This window comes from Protomyctophum parallelum (assembly GCF_964188405.1).
Source record: "Protomyctophum parallelum genome assembly, chromosome: 18".
In the NCBI taxonomy this organism is placed as follows: domain Eukaryota; kingdom Metazoa; phylum Chordata; class Actinopteri; order Myctophiformes; family Myctophidae; genus Protomyctophum; species Protomyctophum parallelum.
Window position 1 is genome coordinate 41646472 of NC_139716.1, and position 12082 is coordinate 41658553.

The following is a 12082-nucleotide window of genomic DNA, read 5'->3' on the forward strand; positions in this document are numbered from 1 at the left end:
AGCATCATGTTATGCTTTAGCTATTTAAAAATAGCAGATCTACAAGCTCATATCGCGCCACCGAGTGGCGCGATACGAGCTTGTAGGTCTGCTATTTTTGAAAAATCGAAGAGCGACTGACATTTTTTAGAATCTGATCTCAGGTCAGGATGGGTTCATCAGACCAGTGTGTGTCCGGCGGAAACCTCGTATGAATCTGATCTCAGCAGTCTATGCTACAACCAAGTCATAGTCAAAATAAATTGTTCAGACTGATTTAGAAACCCGTTAACATTCCCACCTCAGAAAATCCCACTTGTTGAGGAAGCTTTCTTCTAATGACTCCTGTTCAGTCATCTCAGCATATTGCAATTTCCAATGAACATGTCTGCTCCTACACCCGTGTTAATGCAAATCTGTTGGTGAGCAATTATAGCATAGTTGAACACAATAACTGAGACAGACACAATTCAGAGTTTCAGAGTATTGGAATAGTGTATTCGAATACGGAGTAGCCGTGTAGCATTACAATGGAACACCACACACTGACTCAACACATCTCAGTCAGACTTCAGCTTAAGTACATTATTACCCCCCCCCCCAGGGGTCCACACAAGTCACAGCTGGTCAAATGTCAGTGGAACAGAAAACAGCTCCTTATAGCTTAACAGCTTCTCACGGCTTGGTTTATGATGTCCTTAAATATACAACTCAGGTATCCCACATTTCCTTGACACCCGCATGGCACTAGACAGAAGGACATGAGATGAGATGACTCACAGGGAAGTAAATGTATGCGTCACACTCTGTGACGATGTGGTCAAGAAGAGGAGCAGCCATGTTTCATCTGACGGGCTCTTCTATAGAGCTCCTGCAGGAGCAGGAAGAGAGGCCAAACTCACATGCAATCAACAAGTGTGATCCATATGATCTACCAGAATGTTCACACGATTCTCAACTAGCCTGAACCCTTACTGTGACTGTAAGAGAGACTGTGACTCATGACAGGTGAGAATTAATTATCAGCCTGGTTGAAATGTTGAATCTTGCAGTGGTGGACACTGCAAAAGTATACTATTAGTCTTAGAAATGGAGTGCAGTATGTGTGTTTTTGCGGTTGTGGGAGTCTTTTGAGGCCACAGACCTGTGTGTGTGTGTGTGTGTGTGTGTGTGTGTGTGTGTGTGTGTGTGTGTGTGTGTGTGCGTGCGTGTCAGAGGGTGAATGTGAAATACATTGTGGGGTGCTTTTAAGGGTCAGACCTCCCAAAACAAACTAATCAGACTTTTGCTAGGACTAGGGCCCATGGCCCACCTCTGTGCAACACAATTTGATAGCATAGGTTGGCTCAGTGTTGAAGACAGAGTTAAACAACTAAAAATGGGTCTATCATTCCAGATTGTAAACGCAGCTCTGCCATCCATGCCCACAGTGCCCATTTACTTGACCGATTACCTCAAAAATGTGAGCAACTCCCACAGCCATAATACTAGAGGGAGCGTAAATAATGATCTGGTGCCACCCATTTTCAGAACAAATATGGGTAAATTCACATTTCACAGCCACTGCCACTCAAGTGTGGAATGCCCTGCCCATAGAGTTATATATCTATAGAGAAGACACCCGAGTTCTCCTTCCATCCACTTGCATTAAGTTGCTCAAAAGCGCATGAGGCGGATTCACTCCTCCTTCCTGGTAGGAACAGAGTGCATTCTGGGATTGATTGGTTACAAACACATGAACGCGCTGCCGTTGACTATCATTGTGCCGTTTGTGCGCGTTCACGTATGAAACATTCGTTCACGTGTCATGGCCCCAATCACATGAACGTGCGCAATGATAGTCAACGGAGCAGCGCTGGCTCGAGCTGCACTACCAAATCCGGCCACTATGTCCATTTCGCCTCAGGGTTTCCTCTGGGTGCCTTCTCTAGAAATATATACTCTAAGGCCCTGCCCCCTTCCCTCAAAACAAGCAGATCACTGGGTTCCTTTAAAAAGGGGCTGAAAACTCTCCTGTCACTGTCATCAGGTCAAAGGGAGAGAAGGTGATTGCCTGCCCCCCCCCCCCCCCCCCACCCCACCCCTTTATGTTTTATTAATGTATTTCTATTCCAACATGTACATAGAAAGGCACTGTATAAATGCAGTCCATTTGCCATTATAAGATGGTGCAATTTCCGTCTACTCGCTCTCCAAATTTCTGAGTTTAGGAACCTGCCTTACGATGATATATTCTCAGTGGGGATTCCAAGCTAATGGAAAACGACGAAAGCATCTCTCTTCCTGGCAAGTTAGCATGCTGAAATAGAAGGAATTGTTCTTGCATCAATAAAAATAAAAAGTTTTGCCTACCAGTGTCATTGGTAGACATGGTAACTGAACTTCCCACCGCCCACCTCCAAGACACAGCGCGAGAACACAGAAACGCCATCTCAGTGAGGACACTATAATGAAGATAATGTAAATGTAAATGTGATCTTTTAACCCATTCTGACCTGAGATCAGATTCATACGAGGTTTCCACTGGACACCCACTGGTCCGATGAACCCATTCTGACCTGAGATCGGATTCTAAAAATGTCAGTCGTTCTTCGATTTTTCAAAAATAGCAGACCTACAAGCTCGTATCGCGCCACTCGGTGGCGCGATATGAGCTTGTAGATCTGCTATTTTTAAATAGCTAAAGCACGACATGATGCTAACACCAAAATGGGTGCCCGTTCAGAATGGGTTAAGCACCAACACTAAATTAGAATCTGAACTTTGCAAACAGACTGCTTTACGAACCCCTTTCGAAACATTCACAGCAAAAAAATGAAATACATTTTCCACAAGAAGTCACACTTGTTAAGACTGGCTCGAGGCTGCAGGGGGCATTTACATCAGTCAAAACAAACTACCGGTACTGCCAGAATGTAAGAGTACGATTGTACGTGTAGCGTTCCATATGAGCGTATTTGCATGAACAAATAAACAACTCTCTTCCAAAGACAGAAACTAGATTACTACGGATCTATAGAAAATATTTCATATAACATAATGATAAATATAAACCCTCGCGGCTACTTAATGGTGTATGAATATGAAACCAGGACACAGGACATTTCTCTGAACTATCACTTCCAATCGAATGTACAGTAGATTAACACCATCAGTTGGAAATCATTTAAGGGCCGCAGTCACAGATATCAGATTCCATTTACTTTGGTGCATTGTCTTTTGAAGCTGTGCGACAACAGCTGGTATATGAAAAACATATTGCATAGCACACATTAATTCAAACTTGTTTACAGTCCAAGTGCTATTCAATAACAGCATACTGTACCATGAAGAAAGCATAAACTCTGAATTGCAGTGTGTTCAGTGGATGCCGTGTAATGCAGTGGTTTTCAACCCTTTTCATATCAAGATTCATTATGTATTCAGCATTTGAGCCACGGATCACCATTATGAGTATTAGCCTGCAGACTTTTAAAGGACCACTTCACCACTTTTGAACCTATCTTCATATAATAGGTCCTCACTAAAAATCAAGAAAAAAATGTGCAATATCTTTCTACTCGGTATGTGTCTCATAGGAGGGCTGTGGGCAGTTCAGAAACTGTCTTCCAGTGACATCATCGATGGGGAATACAAGCTAATAAAAACTGCAGGCTTACTATTCCTGGAAAGTTGCAATGCGAAAATGGAAGCCATCGTTCTCACGATAATAAAAATCTAAACATTTTTATAAAAAAATCGTGTTTAAAAAATAATCTGCCTAATGATGATGTCACTGGAAGACGGTTTCTAAACTGCCCACAGCCCTCCTATGAGACACAGACTGAGTAGAAAAGAATCGTGCCATTTTATCATGATTATTAGTGAGGACCTATTATATGAAGATAGGTTGAAAAGTGGTGAAGTGGTCCTTTAATATTTTGTTGTCTTTGGATAAGATTAAAAATAATACAAATGCATCTTCTACACTAATTGTGTAGACAGTGTTTAACAATATAATTTAAGGATACATTTAACTCTTTCTTTGCTGCTAGCATAAATATAGTTAACCTATATGCCAGCGCCTGCGTCCACTTTAACCCATTTTGGGCGGGAACCCCTTTTGGTGTTTTAAAGCATTAGGTTATACTTTAGCTATATAAAAAAATAGCAGATCTACAAGCTCATAGCGCGGCACTGAGTGTACGTCTGCTATTTTTGAATAATCTTGAAAATGTGCCTCAAATCTTTGAATATATATTATTACAGAGTGAACATTTTAACTAAAATCTTTGCTTCTGGGGAGGTCCCTGGAACAACATATTTTCAGATGGGGGGCAGAGGCCAATTATATAGTTTGACATGAAATATTGAGCACCACTGATACAGAAACATAAGGTTTTTCAGAAAAAATATTTTGAAGACATTTTTTTTAATTTTTACTTCAGGCCTAAATGCTAAATGGTTTAAGAGAATCGGTTTCCTCCCCGCTGTAGCCCCAATAAGGCTGTCCCCGAACATTCAGGGTTCGAATGTTCGCTCGTTAAGGTTGGCACTCGAATCTTAATTTATGGCCTTGAACCATTCGTTTTTATTTTTTTATTATTATTATATTTTTTTATTATTATATATATATGTTTTTTTACTCGGAAATATTTCTCGCCGAGAATGCGATATGCATATGCGATATGCATATGTTCATGTTGTGTTTACAATAATTTGAAAGTCCTGCAGACGGCAGAAGAAACAAACAGTGACACACACACACACACACACTCAATGCGCTTCTTGAGAGTAGCCGTCACAGGTGGAACAAATTAATGAAAGAGAGACAGCTAACGAGCAAAGCAAGCTTACACTCTCGTTTTAGCTGCCTGCCAGCAACTCATTCAACTATGGCTAATTTTTATGGAATGATGAGCTCGCATCAGGGACGTATGCTGACCATTTGGTTGCCCTACTCGTAGGATATTTGTGCTGTCCCCCTCCCGACGAGAGTGCTGCTAGCCTATTCCTCGCAGATCGGCTATTTTCGCTGTTTGCGAGGACGCACACACGGCCGCTCGCAGCAGCGGAGCACATGTCAGAGCCACTAGACGCTTTGTGTGTGTGTGTGTGTGTGTGTGTGTGTGTGTGTGTGTGTGTGTGTGTGTGCACGCGTGTGTGTGTGTTGGGAGAGAGAGAGGGGGAGACGCGCTGCGCTCTGATCATGTTCAAGACGGATATCTCGTGTTGTCATTATAGTGTATTAAAAGTAAAGACGGTTGTATCCACACTCAAAATGCACACCTTCCCGGTCGGCCAACCCGGTAGCAACCCTCACCAACCCCTGATGAACTTAACCATTATTTCACTGATAGTCTATGCAACGTCTATTTATGAATTGCAGCCTGGTTAAAAGCAATAAATTAGAACCAATTAACCAAATGATTCGGATGTTCGCTCGGAAATTTCTGCAAATGTTCGAGTCCTAAAAACAGGGCTAGGGTACAGCCTTAAGCCCCATGCACACTCACTGTAACCATTGGCTATCATTAGCATTAGCGCACACCGTTTACCTGTCGCCAGAAACTTTTACATGTCGGGAGAGACGCGAGACAAATTCACTTAATGACATCCGAACTTTGGATGGCTGACGAATATCACCAAGGACTCGTAGATTCAGAGTTATGGAGGTTTGAAAATCCTGCTTGGCATTCATTCCCACATTGGTTCCAAGTTAAAGAATGTACTTTATCGTTACATCTTAATGTGCACAGGTCCTTGAGGGGGTCCCCAGCTAAATATAGCACCAAAACCAGTTTAAGCCATTCTGACTGGGCACCCATTTTGGTGTCAGCATCATGTTATGCTTTAGCTATTGAAAAATAGCAGATCTACAAGCTCATATCGCGCCACCGAGTGGCGCGATACGAGCTTGTAGGTCTGCTATTTTTTGAAAAATCGAAGAACGACTGACATTTTTTAGAATCTGATCTCAGGTCAGAATGGGTTCATCAGACCACTGTGTGTCCAGTGGAAACCTCCGTATGAATCTGATCTCAGGTCAGAATGGGTTAACTCGATCCGAACCACTGCCGCACTGCCTGCTTAATTCATTCTCATCAAGAGATCCATTTTCTGCCAAACAGTTTGGTCTTCCGCGGGTTTCCAATGTGAAACCATTTACTACCCCCCCCCCTCCCCCCCACCCTATATGATGCATAATTGAGGAGGAAATTATTTGTCAAAGTGAATGTCATTTAATTTAGCAGAGCCTAAGCCAGTGTGCTGATATGATCTCCTTCAGCTGGTCTGAGCCCTGGTTTCTGCCCCAGATATATGTGACCAAATTTGACTAGGAGACTGCCATTGGATTTTTTTGAATTTTTGTTTTTTCATTTCATATCAAAGCAGGGAATCAAAGCTTCAAATTGACATATTGGTTGTTCAGTTTGACCCACCAGTTTTGGAGATATGGCTTATAGAGTGATGTCTTGCAGAAAACAGCGAGTTGAGAGAACAGGCTTGAAAGGTTCACTTCTGTGGTCTCTAACATTACAATAGCTACATGTTTAAGCATTTCTTTTATATTTACATGTCAATTTCAGCTTTGACACTTATTTCAGACATGCTCTAGTATGTGAAGAGTCTGCCTGTGCTATTAAGTCATTTTTTAAAGGTTTTCTCCTCTGGTGAAAAGCTGGAATGTGTGCGATGGCAGTCTCTCAGTCAAATCTGGTCACATATTGTTCAGTGGTAGCTACCCTTTTTAAGATCTCTATCTGCAGAGAGCACATTTACCCTTTTCCCTCTATCTCTCTCTCCCTCTCTCTCTCTCTGCACTGCATTTTATTACATTGACGGCGTCTGACTAATGCAATGCACTGCTGGCCTGCTGCCATACGCCAATTTATAACACGATAGCTCAGGCTGCCGCGTGCATACCAACTAATGTTGATTTGTTGTATTGGATTCCATGTACACTGCAGCCCCCTCCCCGCGTTCTCTCTCTCTCTCTCCTCCGTCCCTGTCCATGTCTCTCTCCCTTTTTTTAAAATGGTAATATGAGTGGTAAAACACAGAGAGGTGGAAAAGTATATGATTGGTATAGGAAACGTAATATAAGCCCAGTACAAAGTAGTAGCATTTATAAAATACAAAAAAAGAACTTTGAAGGAGAATGACATTGAATTACAGCTTAACCCATTTTGGGCGGGCACCCATTTTGGTGTTAGCATCATGTTATGCTTTAGCTATTGAAAAATAGCAGATCTACAAGCTCATATCGCGCCACCGAGTGGCGCGATACGAGTTTGTAGGTCTGCTATTTTTGAAAAAATCGAAGAACGACTGACATTTTTTAGAATCTGATCTCAGGTCAGAATGGGTTCGTCAGACCAGTGTGTGTCCAGTGGAAACCTCGTATGAATCTGATCTCAGGTCAGAATGGGTTAAAGGTATCACAGGTAGTGTTTCCAACCCTTTGTGGGGTAAACAGATGTGCGTGTGCGCGTGTGTGCGTGCGTGCGAGCGAGAGCATGCAGGTGTGCATAAGAGCGTGTGTGGTGAGTGCGTGTGTATGAACACGTGTGCATGCATGCATGTTTATGCAATTAAATTGTGTGTGAATGCTTAGGTGAACACCTCCCTCTTATTTGCCAATCTCACTAATTCCAACGTGGCCTAATTAGCAACAGCCACTCTCCCTACAAGTGCACAGGAGGTCTTATGCCTGCTTCTCATCAGCGAAGGAAAAAGTACTTGCATGGTGTACTTGAGTAAAAGTACGTATAAATACTGCAATATAGCAATACAAGACCGGATCTGAGGTGTAGTGGAGTAGAAGTAAAAGTATTGAAAATTGGAAATGCTCAAGTAAAGTAAAGCCTATACAAAACATAGTACAGTGCATATATGTTACTTTCCACCACTTCTTCTAATGGAAAGAGAAGGCCATGACATGTTTCTTCTCAAAAACATGGTACTGTACAACCCAGGGCTGGGCTATTATAGATTATAAATGTAATATTACAATATTTTTGACCAAATAATTAGTTGTGATGAAAATGTCATCGATTGTCTTTTTAAATGTTTCCAAAATGTAAAAAACATAGCAAACTATTGCAGGTCTACTCACAATACACAGCACCATGAGTTCTACACGGTAGTATCTGTTGTATCACAGTATCACCATATCACAGTATTATTACAACATCCATAATGGCAGACTACAGTACATCTATTTTCCTATTACAATATATAGATACATTGCCCAGGCCATTTAATGTACTGTACATAATGTCCAGGTTATGAACAATAGGACATTGAATAATACAACCATATGTTGTAGAGATTCTTTCATTCAAATACATACATTATGTTGCCAGGAGACATTTAGCCAGCTGCTTTGGTGTGTACAGTGTGTGTGTGTGTGTGTGTGTGTGTGTGTGTGTGTGTGTGTGTGTGTGTGCTTTTGCTGGCATATGTTTTCAAACAGGGGTGTCAATTTGGGGTCCTTGACATGAACAAGTTGGAGAACCACTAGCCTCGGTACCAGGCTTTCATTTTTGTTGGTGTAAAAATGTAAAGCCTGGAGGAACGCATTGGCCGCTCTGGTCTAAAAGTGGGAGTCAACCCTTCCGGGTGGGCGTCGCTCCAAATGATGTGACGTAGCGCTGCACTAGGGGGAGAGGAGGGGCCGGGGGTGACGGACAGATCAATGAGATCCAATCAGGGCGTGCGCAAATCTGAGCCGCGACCCGCCCCTCTAGACCAGAAACTTAACACGTTAGCTCAGGCTAGAGAACCACTGGTTCAACATTTTCAAAAGAAACATAGACAAGTTGAAATGTGGAGATACAAGGTTTCTGCCCCACAGCAACGACTTGAAGCTTTATTAGCATCAAAGAGGCTCCCTGGCCACTCTCCTCTCCCACGCTGGGCTTGAAAGGATTCGGTGAAATGCTCAGAGAAGCAGTTTCTCTAATTGATGTCATTAATCGTTGAGGAGCGGTCAAACATAGTCGTTGTGATCATTTGATTAATTACTAGTGTAGTCAAACTTTCAAAGATGTCTAATGCACTGGCAGGAAAAAAACAGCTCAAGTTTTCCCAAGGCTACTTAACGCCAGGGCTCCACTGGGCGCGTCTGCGGCGCGTCTGCGTCGCGTCTCCGTCAGTGTCGGGAATGTGCCCTTTTAATCAATGGAGGGTAGCTCCACTGCCCGCGTTGCGTCGCGTCTCCGTCACCATAAAATTGAACCGGTTCGTTTTTTGACGCACGCACGCGTGACGCAACGCGCCCAGTGGAGCCCTGGCGTAACCCATTCTGACCTGAGATCAGATTCATACGAGGTTTCCACTGGACACACGCTGGTCTGACGAACCCATTCTGACCTGAGATCAGATTCTAAAAATGTCAGTCGTTCTTCGATAAAAAAAATAAATAGCAGACCTACAAGCTCGTATCGCGCCACTCGGTGGCGCGATATGAGCTTGTAGATCTGCTATTTTTAAATAGCTAAAGCATAATATGATGCCAACACCAAAATGGGTGCCCGTTCAGAATGGGTTAAGAACAAAACAAAAAAGTATGAATTTTAAATTTGTACAGTTAGCCAGTTATAGGGGACAAAAAAAAGTCACAACATATTTGTTATAATTTATTTACTGAAATTAAATAAATGCATTCAAACTCAACCGGGCATCCAACATGGCGCTCTCGTCAAAACACAGTTTGAAACCATTTCAAACTCTGGGTTGAAATAGTTTCACCAGACGTGAATGTGCAGCGAATAGATTCTCATCACACTGCATGCTGACGGCTCCCAGCATATCGTATAAACGCGTGACAACTCCCATCGGAGGCAATTCAAAAGATATGCAGCACTCAGGGGGGTGAGAAAAAAAAGGCCTTGTTGGACGGGAAGAATCACTTCATTCTGCACAGCTGCACATACTACGGACGTAAAGGTCTCTCAGACATAAGCTCACACATAAACTACAATCCAGTGAGAGGTAATTCCACTCTAGCCCATTCTGACCTGAGATCAGATTCATACGAGGTTTCCACTGGACACACACTGGTCTGATTAAACCCATTCTGACCTGAGATCAGATTAAAAAAATGTCAGTCGTTCTTCGATTTTTCAAAAATAGCAGACCTACAAGCTCGTATCGCGCCACTCGGTGGCGCGATATGAGCTTGTAGATCTGCTATTTTTCAATAGCTAAAGCATAGCATGATGCTATACACCAAAATGGGTGCCCGTTCAGAATGGGCTAGGAAGCCAGGCTTCGGCCGGCGTGTTCATAGGCCACGTGCGACGTGTGTGGCCCCGCAGGGGTCAACAACGGGGCTTCTGAAGAGCGAAGAGTCGGTATAATTACCCATCGCCTCCGATTCCCACATCCGATCTGTAGGCCACTCAATAGCAGAGCAGTCAGCGAGTGCCTGGACAGGCGCCCGGCAACAAAAAAGGTTAGCCGTCTATAAATAGCACTGATGGAGGAAGCAGGACCAGGCTAGGTTGTTCTGGTACCGAGTGTCAGTCATTCTGGGTTCCGGCGGGGACCCCCAGGGGTCAAATGTGAATATATCCAGGCACGGACGCACGCACATATACGTATTGTATTAAGTTACTATATTATTTTTGCAACCGCCCTCCAGACTGTACAATATAATGTGTTTAGCCAGTTCCTTTTCAGAACCCGAATCCAATTTATTGGATTAATAATCACCAGTCATAACACAGAGTCACCAGTCATAACACAGCTCGCATTAATATAGGCTATATAAAAACAACTCCTCCTCCACAACTCAACTTTTTTACAGTTTGTCTGCATCTTCACTTTATTGAATCAATAATTCTCCTTACAGTAGAAATGCACAGTGCAGACAGAGGAAAACTTTTCTCCCTCTCTCCTCAGTGCTTTCATGGTTTCAACAATATTTATCTGAAAGCGTACACGGACATTGACCATTTCCGTATGAGGAGGACAGTGAGCTCTTCATTAGCGTTTTTGATTATTTTTTCTTTTTGTTTTAATTCTGCAGAGTTTGCTAGTTATGCATGCACCTAGAGTTGATTTCGTTGAAAACTATGACAAGAAAAAATCAGACCCATCTGAACTGAGTGGTGTTGTACTGTACTGCCTACCTGGCCTGTGTGTGCGCGTGCGTGCGTGCGTGCGTGTGTGTGTGTGTGTGTGTGTGTGTGTGTGTGCGTGTGCGTGTGTGTGTGTGTGTGTGTGTGAAGCTGTGCAAAGGTGACACTTGGTGGTCAACAAATGCTAGCTTGTTGGTCCATTTCATCCATTTGTTCACACTCTCAGAGTTTACAATATAAATCGGGGGTCCCAGGGATAGAAATGCCATTGAATGGGGGACCGTAGCCTACTTCAGGTCAAACCTGGGGGTCTTTGAAATTAAACTGGTTGAGAATCACTGCTAGAGCCGTAAAAGTCTTCTCTCACGGGGGGGTCCTTGGCGTATATTTTCTAATGGCTGTCCGCAGGCTAATGAGTGTCAATTTAGGGGTCCTTGACATGAAAAGGTTTGAGAACCACTCCTGTAGTGGATGTCCTGTACGTGTGTCTGTGTGTGTCTAAGCTGTCAGGCCCGCTCTGTAGAGAAGGAGACCCGGGGTCTCACAGAGATTACCTGTCTAAACAAATAATCTCCTTCAGCGGTGGGAGCAGACACTTGGAAGTGTTCATCAGTACGCCTAATAAAGCAGGTAATAAGCAGTGGTGTGTGGAGGACCTATAAGTACATTTACCTTGGCTAAGCACTGTGCTTAAGAAGTTGACTGCCACCTGGTGGATGCAAGAGCCAACGCTAGACTGCCGACCCGGAACTACTTCGTTTTAGTGCGTTGCACGCTGGATACACGTCCGGCTTGGCTAAATGCTTAGATGCTAAATAATTAGCGTCAATGCTAGCGAGCTAAAATGAAGCCATCCTTGCTCTAGAAAGCGCCAATGTTCCAATCAGGATCACCGGATAATCAGCAAAGACCTCCGAACATTGCGTGTTTTATCAAAACCATGGAGAACTCGGTAAATTTAGAGTTATTCAGCTTTTTAGTCCGGCTGTATACAAGAAGTGAACGACACTGTGGATGTGCGAAACCGGCCTAGG